The sequence below is a fragment of the Helianthus annuus genome, chromosome 15, assembly GCF_002127325.2.
Source record: "Helianthus annuus cultivar XRQ/B chromosome 15, HanXRQr2.0-SUNRISE, whole genome shotgun sequence".
Taxonomy (NCBI): Eukaryota; Viridiplantae; Streptophyta; class Magnoliopsida; order Asterales; family Asteraceae; genus Helianthus; species Helianthus annuus.
In genome coordinates, this window is record NC_035447.2 from 36,268,889 (window position 1) to 36,287,715 (window position 18,827).

At 34.4% G+C, this 18,827-nt stretch overlaps 1 long non-coding RNA gene across 1 annotated transcript; it reads right to left on the minus strand.

Annotated features, from left to right (window-relative positions):
- Window positions 1-620: 620 nt before the first annotated feature.
- On the minus strand, window positions 621-1,887 carry LOC110903001. The gene is made up of 3 exons (XR_002571587.2): window positions 1,752-1,887; window positions 1,167-1,220; window positions 621-863 (listed from the first exon to the last, which is right to left on the minus strand). It is a non-coding gene; the product is annotated as an uncharacterized LOC110903001 (long non-coding RNA).
- Window positions 1,888-18,827: the final 16,940 nt, after the last annotated feature.

Sequence of the window (18,827 nt, forward strand, 5' to 3'; positions counted from 1 at the left end):
ATTATAGCGTTTGCAATACTTCACGTATGATAGAAAACATTAAGCAGAACATCGCAATTGAAAAAGGCTGAAAACAGTCTCCACCGTAAATTACGGTGTCACCGTAATTTACGGTGGCATTATTTCTTTTACGGTGTAAGGCTACTGCCTTACGGCAGAAGAATTTCGTCCCAGTGTCTACTGTAAGTTACGGTGTCACCATAACTTACGGTGACGCCCAGCATACTTTGATGAATTTCTTATTTTGCAGCCATCTGTTCAACCCGTTTTAACCCGTACCAGTCCGTTTCGTCCCAAACTTTTACACATCATCCCGTGATGATTTTCCTAACATTCCCTAACCAACTCATTCATAATACAAAATCAACTTTAAAGGTACTTACTTGCTTCGCGCCGCGGGTCGAACACACTCTTCACATGAGCTTCCGGTTTGAGTTCAAGCATTTGATGCTTGAATCCCTCAAACCTACGCTCTGATACCAACTTGTAACGTCCATAATTTTTCCTTTAAATTTGTTAAATGACAACATACTTTTCTAACAAAATTTGGGCATGACCCATTTGTAAACGGGCGGTACCCTGTTTTTCATAATCAAATTTCATTCAAACTCTACGCAAACATTCAAAAGACATGACATACACAACAAAAGATGACCTATTTTTAGTTTCGAAACCATTAAGTTTATGTACGCACTTACGACAACTTTTCAAAAGACAACCATGACCAAACTAGTTTTAAGTACTAAGCATAGACATAAGTAACTAGGTAATTTGACATTGACTTTATACAAAATGCGGAGCGCTTGACGGGCTTGAGGTGTGTTCGATCCGGGCAAAGCTTGATAGCTAGACATGAGATTTACCTACATGACCACAACATCAAAACTCATTAGAACAAAGTTTCCTTCTTTAACTCAAGAAATTAACTTACGGACTTGAAATAAACGTGACATTCACGACTTGTATTAAACTACATTCTTTCATACTTGTACGGTAGTGAGTTCCAACGGAACTTCATGCCAATCTTTCTAGTCTTACAATTTCATCATTCGACCCGTTCAAGAGAAGGGTCCATTCATATATCTTTACCATGCTTGATTCAAATTAGCACAATTATTGATAAACACATATCTAAAGTAAAACCAAAAATTGTACAAGTAGCGTACCTCGGTCTTGATTCTCTTGTTGCTTCACTTGACTCGAACTTTCTTCCTTAACTCCTACACATAACCATCCATTCTTTTAGTTTATGTTTCATACTCAATTTCGCATAACGATCGATTAACATCATACAATTTACTTCACGCATTCATAAACAGATTCAATTTACTTAAAGTTATGGCTTGCAAGACTAACATTTTCATTGAGGCAATTTGTCAAACACTTGGTGTGCACAATATCAACAAAGCACAAGGTACAAGTGTTCATAGCATAATTCTACATGTCCCCTTTCTAATCTAACAAGAAGAAATCAAATTCACATCTTTTCTTTCATCCTATCTAATTCTCCCTATCACATTCAGATTATGTATCAATTTACCTTCATAAACATAATATCATAATTCATCTTGTTTAACCTATTCCTACAACAAGTGGGTATGAACCCAAATCACTCAAACAATCGAAATTAAACCAATTCCTCCATCTATTGTGAATTCCTAACTCACGATTACACAAGATTTCCACATAAGTTCATGATTGGGTTAAAACCCACTTTCTACAAACCATCCAAAACAGAAATTATTACTTACCAATCGTTAAACAAGCTCAGATCATTCGAAATTTGAGTTCATGCATCCATTTAGGCTCCTAATTCCCTTTTGATTTTGAGAAGTTCATGAAGTTAGGGTTTGTCCCCTTGCTTCTTTGCTCTGGTCGATCCACACATCACAGAGATGTGTGTGTTTTTAATTTTTGTTTTTATTTATTTCTTTTTACTAAAACTTCCATCCCTTTTTAACAAGTCTAGTCCCTCTAAATCTTAGATTGGTTATTTTGCCATTTAACATTCCTTTTAACAAGTTACTAGCATACTAGGTTAAATATACATGACTAGACTTTCAAGTAATATAAGTAAATTACATATTTTGGGGTATTACAGGTAACAACTTCCAAGGGGATATGGAAGTTATTGCATTACATCCCCGTTGAAAAAAAGAATCGATAAATTTAGGGAAATGGGGTTGAAAGATGATAACCCAACAGTGGAGGATCTCATTCTACAGCTTCGATAAATTCACGGGTTTTCTAAAATAATGTTTCCTAGATGTTTGAAAACCAACAAATGTCCAAAGTGCTACTTCTCCGTCCGCGTTACAGAAAGCTACCTTGCAAAATTAAAAAATTAAATCGACACCTTCAATTGAGAAATTCATAGTTTAATATGCATCGTATAGGCCTATACGATGCGTATTAATCGACAAAATTACTGAAATACCCCTGTTTTTTTTTATAAATTCAGGGGTATTTTTTGAGAAAACTCAAAGTTTAATACACATCGTATAGGCCTATACGATGCGTATAAAGGCCATATACGATACAACATAGGCCTATACGATTGTATATGACATAATTTGAAAATTTGTTTTATCGTGTTTTCCTCGGTTCGACGCGTATACGTGTCATTTTTTGACGAACTTTCGCATATTTTATCATTTTATGACGTATACCTTCAACATGCGTCGTTTCGGTGACGTTCGGTTGCGTGCGATTATCGTATTCTATGATTACGTACAGTTTTGTTTGAAATGCACTTGTATTGTATAGTGTCGTGTTCTATATATACGCATGTGGAAATATCATTAGTTGCGTATTTTGACGTGCTTTTGCCTATTATGACGTATTTTAACATATTGCAGCGTATTTTAGCATATTTTCATGTATTCTAGCATATTTTAACGTATTTCGGAGTATTTTAACATATTTTGGCGTATTTTAGAGTATTTTAGCGTATGTTGACATATTTTAGCGTACTTTAGAGTAGTTTAGTGTATTTTCGCATATTTTAGCGTATTTTGACATATTTTAGCGTATTTTTCGCATATTTTAGCGTATTTTCGCATATTTTAGCGTATTCTAAAAATCACTCTAAACCTCTCTCTCTTGAAGATCATCGGATCTGCATCAAGAAGGATAACACAAACAAGTTCTCCACAGTTTGTTATTCAGATCTCTATTCGGTCATCTTTCCAAACTGCAACACACGAATGTGTGGTTTCAACGAATTGGTGTGACTCGGTAGTTAGATAACGATAAGTTTAAACTTTATAGTGTGTGATTTGACCAGGAAAAGATTGGAGTGACTTCTACTTTCTGAACAGTCACATCCCAGCAATTAACATCCACTAACTGTAATGTTATTACATCCAAGACGATTTAAGTGAGTCCGATGAAGCAAGTGTCTATCTATTCAATTGAGAGGAATTATTGCATTACGTCCCTATTGAAAACAGAATCGCAGTCCTTTTCCTTCAATTTCCAGAACAACCACCAGCAATACCATTCCGTTACCAGTGCGGTTGCCGTGAGCCTGAGGAACTTTCAATAAGTTGTCACAGTTGTCAAATTCGTTGCGTGCATTCTTTTTAATAATATTGTACAAGCATGGTTCACGTTCAAATTCGTAGCATGCATTCATATTGTTGAGACAACAACAGATAATGAACGAATTGTTGGACTTCTTGTTCCAAATGCAGCTGTAGGATCCGTACTTAAAGGCCTCTCTCTAAGAGATGCAACTTTACGGCACGCTTACCTTAATCACATCTTCCATGGAGTCACAGATCCGACAATGGTGCCCACAGATCTTATGCCCACTCGCGGTACAACCGGAAATTGCAAACCACAACTGTTTTTTACTATGGGAACGGTGGCTATGGGAAATACAAACCGCAATCGTTTGTGACTATGGGAATGGTGGCTATGGGAAACACAAGTTTTCTTTTTGAGCTTGATGGATGTCCATTATCTCAACGCTTCTCCTTACATTACTGATCTGGAATTGGAGAACCGTTGGGTATTTGCTTACTGGTTATTGAAAAGAATTGTTGAAATCGTACTGTTACACCCCAACAATTTACATCCACGAACCGTACTGTTATTACATCCGAGACGATTCAAGTGAGCCCTATGGAGTCACAGATCCGTGGGCCCTATTATCGGATCTGTGACTCAAGGGGATAATGGATATGATAACAACTACCAAGGCGGTATTTGAGTGCTTTTCCTTCAATTTCCAGATCAACGACTAGCAATACCAGTTTGTTACCAGTGCGGTTGCCTTGAGCCTGGGTAACTTTTAATAAGCTGTCATAGTTGTCAAATTCGTTGCGTGCATTCATATTGTTGAGACAACAACAGATAATGAACGAATTGTTGGACTTCTTGTTCCAAATGCAGCTGATGAAACCGGAGCTGTTATCTCGGTTGTTTAGTACTTTCGTGATAAATACAATGTTCATCTTCGTTATCCTTTGCTTCCTGCAATTCAAGCAGGCACGAATGCTAAACATATTGTTATTACATCCAACACTATTCAAGTGAGTCCTATGAAGCAAGTGTATGTCTATTCAATTGAGAGGAATCATTGCATTTCATCCCCGTTGAAAAACAGAATCGATAAATTTAGGGAAAATGAGGTTGAAAGATGATAACCTAACAGTGGAGGATCTCATTCTACAACTTCGATAAATTCAGGGGTATTCTCAAATAATGTTTCCTAGATGTCTGAATACCAACAAATGTCCAAAGTGCTGCTTCTTTGTTCGCGTGACAAAAAGCTACCTTGCAAAATTAAAAAATTAAATCGACACCTTCAATACGCATCGTATAGGCCTATACGATGCATATTACTTTTTATAAGGGAACATTGTCAGCCTTTGACTGACCTAGAAGTTTGAACCAACCATAATACGCATCGTATAGGCCTATACGATGCGTATTAAAGGTGTCGATTTAATTTCCCAAGGTGTGCCAATAACACGACCCTTTCAAATTCAATTAGGATTAATAACAAAAGTTAACATTCTTTTGAACGACAACAAAAATTTACAAATACAAACTCACATTTTAGGATTCGATAATTCACCTTTGAGAGTTCGACATCAGGGAACTTCACTTCTCCCAACTCGAGGAGATTAATGTGATCTAACTAGAGTATTTTAGAATGATAGAAGATTATTGGGTTCTTCTTGTGGGCACTTAAATCAGTTATTCGATTGAGTTGCTAAAGTCTGAGTGCCTAATAAAAGATTAGGGTCAAATCTTCGAGTGTTCCAACCCCAAGTATGTAACTTCGCATATGAAAATAGATAACATGCTTATTGAAGAAGTTTGGTTTAGAAGCACAATTTTTGAAAATGTATTGCGTCACCGTCACATGTTAAAATTATATGAGTCCATTTTTCCCCATTTCTCTTATTTTCACCTCTTAGTATTTTATTTATTAATTTTAAATTTTTAAAATTAAAATTTTAAAAGTTAATTAATAAAAAATAGCAAGTGTTATAAATAAATATTATTATGGTTATCAACTCCATATATAGACGTATCTTGTTTACCAAGTTTCCCTATCCTATATATATATATATATATATATATATATATATATATATATATATATATATATATATATATATATATATATTCCTTGTATTTTATTGTAAACACACACCTATCAATGATATAAAGATCTTTCTCCCTACATCCCTTTCTCATATTATTTAGCTATTAGGCTTGTTGTTTCACAACATGTTATCGTGCTCTGTACAAAAAACATTATCCTTTTACTTCAACGACTTCGAGTTCAACAAAAAGTTGATCCATCACGAATATCAACTTGACAAAAATCCAATAATCATTGGGAATTTGTGGCCGACTGATGTGCTTCGATTCTACAAAGGTAATTAAATCAAACTCTTCCCTAATTTCTGAAACTTAATTATTGGGGTAATTATTTGGGAGATAATTGTTAAAATCGTGGTATGATTTCGAATGGGTAGTTTTGAATAAGATAAAAAAAGTCATATCTTGATTCCACTAGTTGTAAACAATTATATTATCTCTATCATTAATTTTTATAAAACAGACTCATTTATTTGTATTTGTGACTCGTTATTGGCTCACAGTTAGCATTTAAAAAACCAATTTCAATAAATCTTACAAATCAAAAGATGATCTTATAGTTTATATTATGAATTATTGTCCGTATTTTCTTATGCGTATACACATCAAACAGTTTTATTAGGAATGATAAATTATTATAATTATTATCATTATATCATATTATTATAGCATACCATTAATATTGTCACATCTTTGTAGTTTTTATTAAAGATTTTTATGAATCAAATTCAATGGAATTGGTTTAAGAATGTTATTCGTCTGAAATTTATTTTACCGGTGTTATTTACTAGATGCTTTATTAATATAAACTATATGTTATATAGTATTATCACTAATGTTGGAGTTATGATCTCAAATATTTAGGTAATCGTTTAATTTATCTCTGAGATGCATTGGTATTATCTCTTTTAATTGTTTACACCATAGTTGCCTATAAAGTTTAAATTTTCAAAATATTATATTTATTATTGTTTTTTTAATATGTTAATATAATTAAATTGATATACCAATTATTCACTGTGATCTTAGTAGCATATTATCTATGAAAATTTGAACATTTATATTTATATTTATGGTAATTGAAAAGGTAGGAATTTAATACCTACCAAAATTTTTTGAATATTCATATCTCGTTTGGTTACATGTTATTGTTTTTTGTAACAAAATCTCAAATCAATTTGTTTTTTTTTTCTTGAATCATGATAAGTGATTAAAGAAAAAGTAAATTACAATATTTTAAACCTAGTAGATTATGGTTTATTGTTGATGTATTTTTACTTGGATCATGCTCCGGTTCTATGGGTTCAATTTTCCCCAAGCCACCTACTTAGTGTTTTAACTTCTAAGCCCTAGAGTTAATAATTTATGAAACACATATCATTATATAACATTTCACAATGAAATAATTTTTCTTGTTTATTTGAAACGTGGATTATTGTGTTAGACTTCGCCATAGAGACTGTATTAACAATTTGGGTTCTTTAAATCATCATTCATATACAAATTTACTTATCTGATGATATGTCATTAAAGCATCACGAGGACTAGATGGTAAAATGTATTTATGTTTTAAATTAGATGATAAATATTTGTAAATTAGATATACTTGTGATTACTTATATCATGATATGTTAATACAAATCATATACGTATTTGTTTATAATTAATGAAAGAAAAGCATGTTATAACGTTATGTATTGCATTGTTAAACTTTGTGTATATTTTCACTTTCACTATCATGATAAACTATAATATGCTTAGATATGACATCTAAAGTATTACTCCATAAATCTCATTATCAGTTTGAAAAAGGATATACAATTTCGGACCGGTGAATCTTATATGACTCGATCATGTAGTTATTTCTCATTTTATATGATGTGAAGAGAAATTTTTTTATAAGGAAAAACTAGATAAAAATTTTTCATTTGTCAGATGTGAGATATGCTTCTGAAATAGCGATATATAAAATAAAAGAGTATGAAAGGTTTGAAGTGATTTCATACTTGCGTGACTGAGTAAAGAATGAAAATCAATGAAAGTTTTAGATTCTATCTCATTCCTGAAGTGAATGTGATTACATATTGATCATTGTAAAGCTAGTGATCATGGACATAATTGAGAAAGTTGTAATGATGAGATTGGCAATTTAGAATTGTAACGATGATCATGTTACTAACGAGATGGACCACCAAAAGTGGCAAACTATGCAATTATTATATAACATGATGTTTGAACTTTAAAGTTATTACATACGAGCAAGTAATACATATACGATCATAAACCAGATGTTTATAGATCATAATTATTTAATTAATTGGCATGATCGGTTAGACCACACCATGTAAATGATGATGTGAAACGTATTGAAGAAATAGAAGATTCTTCAAGTTGGTAATTAGCATGCAATATTTGCTCTCAAGGGAAATTTATTATTTACCAACCAAAGTAGGGTGAGAATCCCAAAATATTCTGGAAGTGATTAAAGGATATGCATATCCCAACATGATACCATTAAGTGTTTTAAATCGATGCATCGTATAAATGGTTATCAAATCCACAACCTGAAGTTTGTGTGATTGTGGCTTAGCTAATGTGATAGCAAGCATATTAATCTAGATTGGTATATTTATTTTGGTAATAATGGTGAATTCAATTCCTAAGTTATTAATGATTATTGGAATAAATTTTGAACTTCATATCGTTTATTTTTATACAAAAAGATTGCTTTATTGAGACGATCACTAAACGTTCACAATTGATTGCAAAGCCAATGATCATAAGAGCAACTGTTTATATTTGTATTTGGGTACATGTGATTTTACATGTACAACAATATTCACATCAAGCCAATATGTCATCATACTACCCCGTTATAGTTGGTTATTTTGGTCAGAAACCAAATATGTCCCTCCTAAGATTTTGGTTGTGCGGTATATATAATATTGATCCACCACTAGCACAATGTTGGGACCTCTAAAAGGGTTGAGAATATATGTTGGGTAAAAAATAATTGTCTATGATTAAATACTTAGGGGTTGTTTGGCTAAGCTTATTTTAGTGACTTATTTACTTATTGACTTTTTGAAAAGTTAAAAGGTGTTTGGGTTAGTTTATTATGTGAGAGGAATAAGTAAATAAGTCACTCCATTATGACTTATTTACTTTTCCAAAAAGTCAATAAGTAAATAAGTCACTAAAATAAGCTTAGCCAAACAGCCCCTTAAAGCCATTGGTGAGAGATTTGCTTATGGCTCATTGGTTTTCACTTTAGTGAATCAATGTTCCTAATATTAGGGGGATATAACAAGTAGTTGGAAAGTGAAAAGTGGAATGAATTATCATGTCATCTTGATCCTTAGACTATAAACGATGAACCAGAAGTTCAAAGGATAACTCATTTACCGATATTAAAGAACAAATTACCAGACAAGTTCACTGACCTAAGTAGAGTGACTAAGTAAGTCACATAATCAACTGCTTATGCTCCAGTTATATTTATGTCCCAAGAGGACAACCATATATTTTTTAATGAGTATATTACACGCCTAAAGAGTGGTAGACTAGTTGATTCCAATAATAAAATTCCTCAAAAATTGGAGCAAGTAATTATTGTAGGATCGTTTTCGGACCCGAACGAGTCGATCAGAAGAGTTTTTCTCAGTTTGAACGGTGGAAACAGACAAACTGAGGTCAATTCAGCAAGATTACACTTTAAACTGTCGATATTATTGCAATATTGACGTTTTACAGCGAGTCGACACTTCGGTAGCACTTCGTGGCTTAAACCGGAAACTTATATTTGATTTCGCTCCAAATGACCTATATATAGGTGACATGATTCCGCTTGAACATGACATGTTCATTTCAAGCGGAATAAGCAACATTAGTCTCAAGCGAAATCAGCAGGACATACTCGAGCGGAATTAGAATTAAACATATTTCGCTTGGACATGACTTGGTGTCATATCAAGCGAAATCATCCCTAATTTCTGCTTTCTTGATTTTCGTGCCCTAATCTATCTAGATCTATACAAGACTCGATACAAGACGAAGTCGACAGACGGATGCATCAACAAACTCCCCCTCGGATGTTGACGGAGTCTTCAGTGTCGAGTTTTTGGTTGTCAAACCTTCAGTCTTTATCAGCCTTCGGGCTTCTCTTCGAAGTATTCTCCATTGTAAGCATCCTCATTCAATCTCTATCTTCTTTCTTCTATCTTCAGAATCTCGATCTGTCTTTCTACATCTTTACACTCCCTCTCGATGTCTTCAGACTCCCCCTCCCAATCTGCTGGGATCGCAGTCTGGAAATCACCATCTTCATGTATTAGAACCTGTCATTTCCTGCACACATTCTACCAAACACATAAGTTTCTCAAAATTAAAGATTTAAAATTTAGAAACCATTTGTAGGAAACCTTCAAAATGATTTATTTTCTAAAAACCTCTTGAAAAATACAATCATTTTCACACATTCTTTATCCAAACCTGTTCATCAAGTTTAGCACTTAGAATTTCGAAAATCAGCTTTTCAACATCAGTTGTCGAAAATCTTTTTGGATTTTTCACAATTTTATGCTAAACCACACTAAAATCTTTTTGGATTTCTGTCTTTTAAGAAAGCAATAAAGAAATATTTACAGACAATATTTTTGTGGGTTTGTGCAAGAGGATCATATCAGATTTTGAGATAAAACACTAACACCGTTAAGCTTGATTTCATTTTAAGTTCTAAACAATTCACCTAGATTGTCAGTATACTGATCCACTTAAATTTTCACACAAATTTCAACTGCTTCGAGATACGAGATTAATGTCTTAAGAACTTAAACTTATTTGCGTATCCCACCACTTGAATATACTCCCGTATCCAGATCCCAATATTCGGTCTTACAGGTGAGTATACCTAGATGATATCTGTAAGGGGTTAGATGCGAAACCGTGAGAGCTCAGGTCAGAACTTCCGTTCAGCAGAGAGATGACGGCTCGACTTTAGGTGTGTCCCTTTTAAAGGATCTTTTCTTCAACAGCTTATGATTAGCATTTTTCAAAGTTTCATCATTTTTTAAGTTGAGGGCTGTGCTATGTTTCAAGCATTTGCAGAAAGTATTATGCGGGGACTAGGTCAGAATTTCCATTCAGCAAAAGTCCCGGGATAATACCCCAGATATCATTAAGCATAAAGACCTAGTACCTCAGAAAGAGGGACCTTTCAAACAAAATTTCGGGGGTTACCCATATATCCAAGAAATGTTACCCACGATATAAGCAAGTTTGAAATTTAGGTTTATATCTCGTCATAATCTACCAAATTTGCAAAACCTACTGGCACATCCGCAGTGAGATTGTTTATCACATTTTTAATTTTACATTTCTTTAGCGTGTTGTGATAGTCCACTGATGTGCTATCATTTCCTCTTTTATGCAACAAAAACTCATTTTTCATTTTATCATGTTTTTTACTTTTTCAAATTTTCTAATGTTTTTGGATTTTCTGAAAATTTTTAAGTTTTTACTCCCCCTAAAATTCAAACACATTTAAAAGAAATTTGAAAACAAACTGTACAAGAACATGACAACTGATATCGAATCGCCTCAATTCTCCATCCACTTTGCATAAACAATCAGAACTCCCCCTTACAACAAACTATTTTCCCATTATGATTTCAAAACACTTAAGTTTGTTTTAATCAAAATGGTTTTTCCTGAAAATTAGTTTTGTTGATTTTACCACTAGTAGGAAATGGGGTAAGATCATCACATTGTTTCTTTCCTCTTAATAATGATAGATAAATCAAGTTCAACTTAATGACCTTGATTAACCACTTGTAAGATCAAAAACCAACCACTTGTAGAAATACTTTTCAACCAATTACCACTTGTTGGTTGAATTCTCAAGATGCCGATTCATATTCCACACTTACCAACCTGGGAGTTCCGGCAAGTCAGGTTTTTCTATTCAAAGAATATATCCACCCAAGCCTGACCAGCCTTGGGTGTTACCGAGCTACCACCACTCGGTTTCTTACCTCCCATCTTCTTCTCATAAAACTCTTTAACCCCTTTGACTTTTCGGTCAATCATTTTTCCAAAGATGTGTTTTACTTTGGGGTTAAAGGCCTTTTCAATATCAAAAACCTTTTTGTCTGAATAAAATTGGTTTGAAATCTCAATTTTACCGATTTTCTTTTTAAAATTTTCAGCCCGAAGTGGTGGAAAATTCTCATCATCCACAGTCGGAACTGATTTTTCACCATTTTTCTCAACATGTGGCTCCTATGATTTTGTGGAATCAGATTCATCGCCAGAAGATAGCTCCTCTGATTTTGACCTATCAGAATCATCGCTAGAACTATCAATAGACTTCTTAACAACCCATTTCTGGTTGTCAGATTTAGCTCTCTTCTTGTAAAACCTGTTTGAACATTCACCAATTTCAAATGTTGAATTTTTGAATAGTTTGGTTCTATCAATTTGCGGTTCAAATTCAACCACTTTTTCTTTCAGTTTACGAGATACTCCCTGTTTTGATTGTATTGCCTTAGAACAGTCTCTGGCAATATGTCTAACAGAGTTGCATTGGAAACAAGTTCTCGTATCTTTCTTCTGGACATCAAACTTCATCTCTTCTTGCTTCTTAGCAAGGAAATCCGTGTTTGATTGTTTCCAGAAAGAACTTTTCATCTCTTCTTCTGGGCTTGTTCCTGAAACAAAATTCATTTTTGATTTAAAATCTCGAACAAATTTTTCATTTTTCTGATTTTCTGGTGGAGTAAAACCTAAACCTTTCTTTTTGAGATTACCGTTATGGGTTAGTTTCTTTCGATAACTAGAACCAGAACTGTAACCTTTTTTCTTGTTTTCTCTTTGTTGAACTCTTGAGGTGTATTTTTTAGGTTTATCGGTAAGATTTAAATCTTTTATTTCAGAAATATTAATTTCTGTTAGTTTAAAAACCTTTTTTTTATCATTTCAGTTTTGACACCTCTTATTGGAAATTCCTCATCAGAATTGTCTGAATCATTCAAAGTATATGCCACTTTAAATGTTTCATCATTCAAATTAGATTTTGATAACAGGAATTCTTTATTATAAACTCTTTTGCCCTATTTTTCATTTTGACCCGGAGTGCTGGACTCAGACTTTGACTCCGACATAGACTCCGACTTTGACTCCTCAGTTTCATCATTATCTAACACATGATCCACCACTTTCTTCATCAATTGAGATTGTTGATCAGTGTCAGACGATGTAAACATGACATCAATACTTTCTGGCAAATTTACTGAGGACTCTGACTCCCACTGTAAGTTTGTTGCCTTTTGGACTCTTTCTGAATTTGGATTTCTCGGAGAATATCCATTTTTAACGGGGGTGGACACTTGTTGTAACTGACACCTTGTTTCTTACCAGAATTTTTCTTATCAGCCTTTTTCTTTGTGTCATTCTTCTTTTCTTCAGAAACCTTTTGTTCTTCAGCTACTTCATCATCCTCAAATGCCTTCATGCCTTCAACAGTTGGATAAATCCTGTCAGTGACATAAGAAGTACATGAGTAACTTTTTAACAAACGGTTTACTCTTTCTGTTTCAATTCTTTGAGTTTCCAATTTTTGTTCCAACACAGCACACTTCTCAATGTAGTTGTTCACACTTTTCTGCTTGATCATGAAAGCTCCTTGAAGTGTTTTCATAGTTGTTGCTTGTTCTTCACTTGATTGATTATACTGATTCATGGCCTTGTTCAGAACATCGTATGATTCCTTCAACTGGTTTATGTTGTTAATCAATTCACTGTTTTTCTTTTTTATAATTCCACAGTTTTCACAAATCATCGGAATCTTTTTAGCATTAGCTTCTTCATCAACTTTAAACTTTGGAACTTTTTTCACCTTTTGCTTTATCACAGGAACATCTTCATCATCACTGCTAACTGGTGTTTTGACCTTTTTCTTTTTCTTTTTAAATTTTTCATCTTCACTGTCACTTTCTTCCAACATTTTAAAATGAGCTGCTAATCTTCTTACATGATACTCTCTATCATCATCACTATCTTCTTCAACTCGAGCAACAAAAGCTTTTTGCTGTGAAGTTTTGTTTGGATCATAATCATCCCAACTAAAACCTTCCCAGTCAAATCCTTCTGGTAACTTTTCATCATCTTGGTTTATCAGACATGCTTTGTTATCAGCTGAAATATAGTTGTCCCAACTGAAACCTTTTGTTGGCTCTTTGTCATCCTGATTCACCATACATGCTCTCTTTGACGATTCTTCTATGACTTTTTTCCCATGTGCAACTTGCGGTTCTTGTTGATGTGATTGTTGAGCAACTTGATGGTATATTGCCTTCCGGTAGTAATCATTGTTGTTAAATGGATTTTGAGCTCCACTTGCTTCACTATTAGTGCACTCCCTCTTGAAATATCCTTTTTCCCTACAACGAAAACAAGTGACTTTAGATTTATCAAAACCTGAAGTAGACACATTAGCCTCACGGAGATCATCTCTTCCTGTGATCTGCTTGAATTTCTCAGCTCGTCTTAATACACTAGCCAAACACCATTTTATATCCATTAGCTCCATCTCTTCAGCATCGATCTGGTCGTAATCCTCCTTAGTCAGCATTGGATTCCCGATCCGACCTGCAACAAAACTACCATATGATTCCAACACAGTTCTTAACAGAGACATGTGGCTTTTTGCAATTTCTTCAGTATAATCTTGATCATTCTCAAGATTCAAAACAATGTTGCACTGAAGCTTCTTCCCATTTTTCTTTGTTGAAATGTTTGGATCAAAAGACGGATATGATGAAAAACTTATGTTGCTGTTTGATCCTTTGGATGAACTTCCTGATGAACTATTTGCATTGAAGGCAGTCTCAACCTTTGGTGACATATTGGTGGATTTATCACTGACACCGCCTTTGTAATAAAGACCAATGTCTTGTTCACCATCGAAATCTTTCATTCGTAAAACCTTTCTCTGTTCCATTTCCTGAGCCTCAATCTTTTCAATGAACTTGCTCAGTGTCAAACTGCTAAATCCTTTCTTGTTCCTTAGCATGATGAGATATGTGCCCCAAGTCTCATGTGGCAATGCATCAGCAAGTTTTTCAATCAACTCTTCATTATCTTTTTCAATGCTTAACATCCTCATGTTGGCTAAAAGATTGCAGTATCTTTCAATAATCTGCTTTGTGCCTTCATTTTTCAACCCACGAAATAGATCAAACTCTTTCTTTAAAAGTGATTTTTTGTTCTTGACCATCTCTTGGCTTCCATGAAACTTTGATTTTAATGCTTTCCATATTGAATAAGAAGTTCCAGTATGTTGCAATAACACCAAGATATCTTCCTTCACAGCTTGTTGTAGTAGACTTAGCATCATTTTCTCATCTTTGTATTTCTTTCTGTTTTCAGCACTCAGATCTTTAATAGGAATAATCTCCTCATCATCAGTCATCGGTCTAACGTATTTTGTTTCAACACATTCCCAAGCATCTAGATAATTTGCTTGTACCCAATTTTCAAAACGTCCTTCCCAACCCTTATACTCCTCTATGTTCATGAGCTTAGGTGGTTTTTGCATAGTCCCCGTTTCATTTTCCAACATCGTATTCTCTGCAAAAGTGATCGGGGTAACCGGGGTAGCGAATGCGTTATAAAATTCCTCGTCCATGTTTCGGATTTCAAGAAATTCTTAAAAACTGTCTTTTCAAGCGAAATAACAAACTTCAAACAAAACCCCTTTTCAAGCGAAACCCCTAATTCAAGCGGAATCAATCAACACTTTCAAGCGAAATACTGGTTCAAGCGGAATCACTAGAATTTTCAAGCGGAATATCGAATTTCAAGCGGAATCAACAAATATATTCAAGCGGAATACCGGTTTTCAAGAGGAATCAACCAGAAATGCTGCTGATGTCATCATTTTCTCGCTGATTTTGAAGCGGAATAAGAAATTTTGTAAGTTTTAGATTGATTTTAGGCCTGAAACTTTCAAGGCTTTGTTAAAATACTGTTGCGCACATTCTGTAAGATTTTTAGCCAATTTTAACCGTGAAAAGTTTTGAATTTTGAAAAAGAAGGTGTAGAAAACAGAATTCGCAGCTGAATTGATATGAACTCTTCTTCCTGAGCTCTGATACCACTTGTGTAACACCTCGAAAAATTTCGTCCAATAATGTCTTGACACGTGTCATAAGGTTCCGGTATGTGAAAACATATTTTAGAGGGACTAAAAGTGACAAACAGTGAAAACTATGGAACGTAAGGGTCCAAAGTGTCAACAATGGATAAATAGGCTCTATGATAACCCCACATAATGTTTATAACCTTAAACGGATGGTTCATGGATCATACGACGCGGAAATTGCACAAAAGTGATGTATTGCAAACTATAGGGGCCAAAAGTGTCAACATGTTTAATTTATACCTCTGAGTGAACTTTTGGCAGACCCGAAGCTTTGAGAAGCTAAAATATACTCACTAGAATATGTGGTTAAAATTTCATGAAGTTTCGTCAACGTATGAGAAAGTTATGGCCAAAACCGTACTTGAGGGACTAAAAGCGTCAACGTCGAATTTCATGGCTTTTCGGTTGAGCGCAAAGTTATCCGAGGACATTTCCATGTTGGTAAATGTCCCAAGGCTCTTAAAAACCAAGTTTGGGGGTTTACGAGTCAAGAAAAGTTGCCAAAACCTCGTAACCAAAGTGCAGGGACCAAACTGCAACATTTAACAAAGTTTTGGGGATCAGACAAAGCCAGGCGTAGGGCTGTTCACGAGCCAAGCCGAACCGAGCGGACCTTTGCTCATGCTTGGCTCATTTACAAACCGAACCGAGCAGAGCGGCTCATTTAAAACCGAGCCTCAAATCAATCGAGCATTTTTCGAGCAATAAAATATTCAGCGAGCGTCGAGCTAAATTCGAGCGATTTGGACAACCGTGTCGCCCTTTAAATTTGTTGAGAGAGATAGTGACATTGTTGGGTCTCAAGTTTTTATATCTTTAAAATATGCACGTTTAATAGCACAATATTTTTCTTATTAATAACAATGTTGGGCCGACGAGACGATGATCATATTGCACGGACAATTACGTTGAGTGCAGGAGACGATCGACTTAGGGTAACGACATGAAACATTGAGGTGATGAACAAACTATCTTTTATCGGTTTAGGGTTTAACTTTTAGTTTTAATATTAATTTCTTTATTGGTGTGGTTGGGCTAGTACGTATAGATATAGTTGTAAATTTCTATATCGTTGACCAAAATCTAATAGGGTGGTACACATAAAACTATAAATTTAATTTATATTTAAGTATATATGTATGTGTAAGTGTGTATATATATAAATGTGTGTGTATTATGTATAATTTATAGTTGTGTGTGTATATATATATATATATATGTGTGTGTGTGTGTATACATGTTTATATATGTATGTGTATAGGTACATGTATATGTATACTAATTAAAATAATAATTCGAGCCAAACCGAGCCGAGCGGACCTTTGCTCATGCTTGGCTCGTTTACAAACCGAACCGAGCAGAGCGGCTCGTTTACAATCGAGCGTCAAATCGAACGAGCATTTTCCGAGCAGTTTCCGAACGAGCGTCGAGCGAGCGGCGAGCGGCGAGCGATTTGAACAGCCCTAGCCAGGCGGCCCGCCTGGCACCCCCAAGCGGGCCGCGTGAGACCCCCAGTAACAGAAAAATGCGAATTTTGCACTTTGGGTCAGTTTGGTGAGTGTATAACAGCTTGCAACACCTCCTTTTGCACCAATTAAATCCCTTGCATGCCTAGGACTATAGTAAGCTCTCTATAACCTCTGATTTCATCCATAAAACAAGATCAAAAGCTCATTTCTTTGAGCTCATACATTGTGATCAAGAACATCCAACTTGTAAAACTCTCAAGACAACTTCCTGGAGCATTTCTGAACATCAAGGCCGATTCCTAGTTGTAACTAAGCATCTATAGGACCTTTGTAAGCTTCCAATTCAATCTTTAATTCGTTCTTTCATAGATTATTAGCAAAAGTCAAACTGGTTGTTCTTACGCTTTGACTTTCTGATTAAACGAATTTCTCTCGGTCATTTCTCGAATTAAAACCACAAATATGTTGGTAATTATGTGGGGAACAAACCCTCAAAAGGGTATTATCTGATTCCCACTAAATGCATGTTAATTGTCGAGTCAAACGTGATTCTAAAAAGTCAACAGAAGTGATTTTTGCGAAAATAAGCTTGAATGTTAATATAATAGACATGCAATCTGTTTGATCATCATAAATAACTTGTAATACATATAAGAATGTGTTTTACCATCATCAACTCGACAATCTATAGTATAGACACGAATCGGAACCGAAAGTCTTGTAAAACGATTATCTCGTAGACTATCGATTCGGATTCACACATGCATGTTCGAGATCTGTATTGGAAAGTATTTTTGACCATTTTTATTTTGGTTAAACTTTCTGGAATTTTTGTTGATTGAGTCTATACTTAGCCGAATCAAATGCATGTTTCCGATTTATACATAAAGTTGACTATTTTGCCCTTTTTGAGATAAAACGTGATTTTTGGAAAAGTGAAAGAGTAGAAATCTTTATTTCTAATATATAGACTTGCACCGAAAATTTCGGATCAGTTGGTGGTCCAGATTTTGAGTTATGGCGATTAGCGTAAAACTATATCTTAAAGTTACATAAACGGCCCTTTTCGCGTATAACCCATTTCTGGCCACGTTTTGATATAAAACTTTTTACCCACTGATGTATTATAATATTTTGGGATTTTTGATGATTTTTAATTAATTTTTGGCTGAACGTATCTTAGATCGCTTAGTCGATTCGGTTTATGTCGGTTTTGACCGTTAAAGCCATAAAATGAGTTTTATACCTTCTTTTGACCCGAAACCTTTTCCTACTGTTTTTATTTGTTGAATAAAGTATTTTAAGTATTCTGGAAATATAAAAATCTCAGCTTTTCTTTGAAAACCCGAAAACGCCCTTAAATCGCATTTTTAGCGTTTTAAGCGCATAGTAAGCGTTATACTCGTTTTAAACATATAAGACTTATACCTACTGATGTAATTAGTATATTTTCATATAATAACAGTAAGTATAAGTATATGAACTCAGATTTCCAGTTTTGGCATTTTTAGCCCTTGTAAATTTACTAAAATACC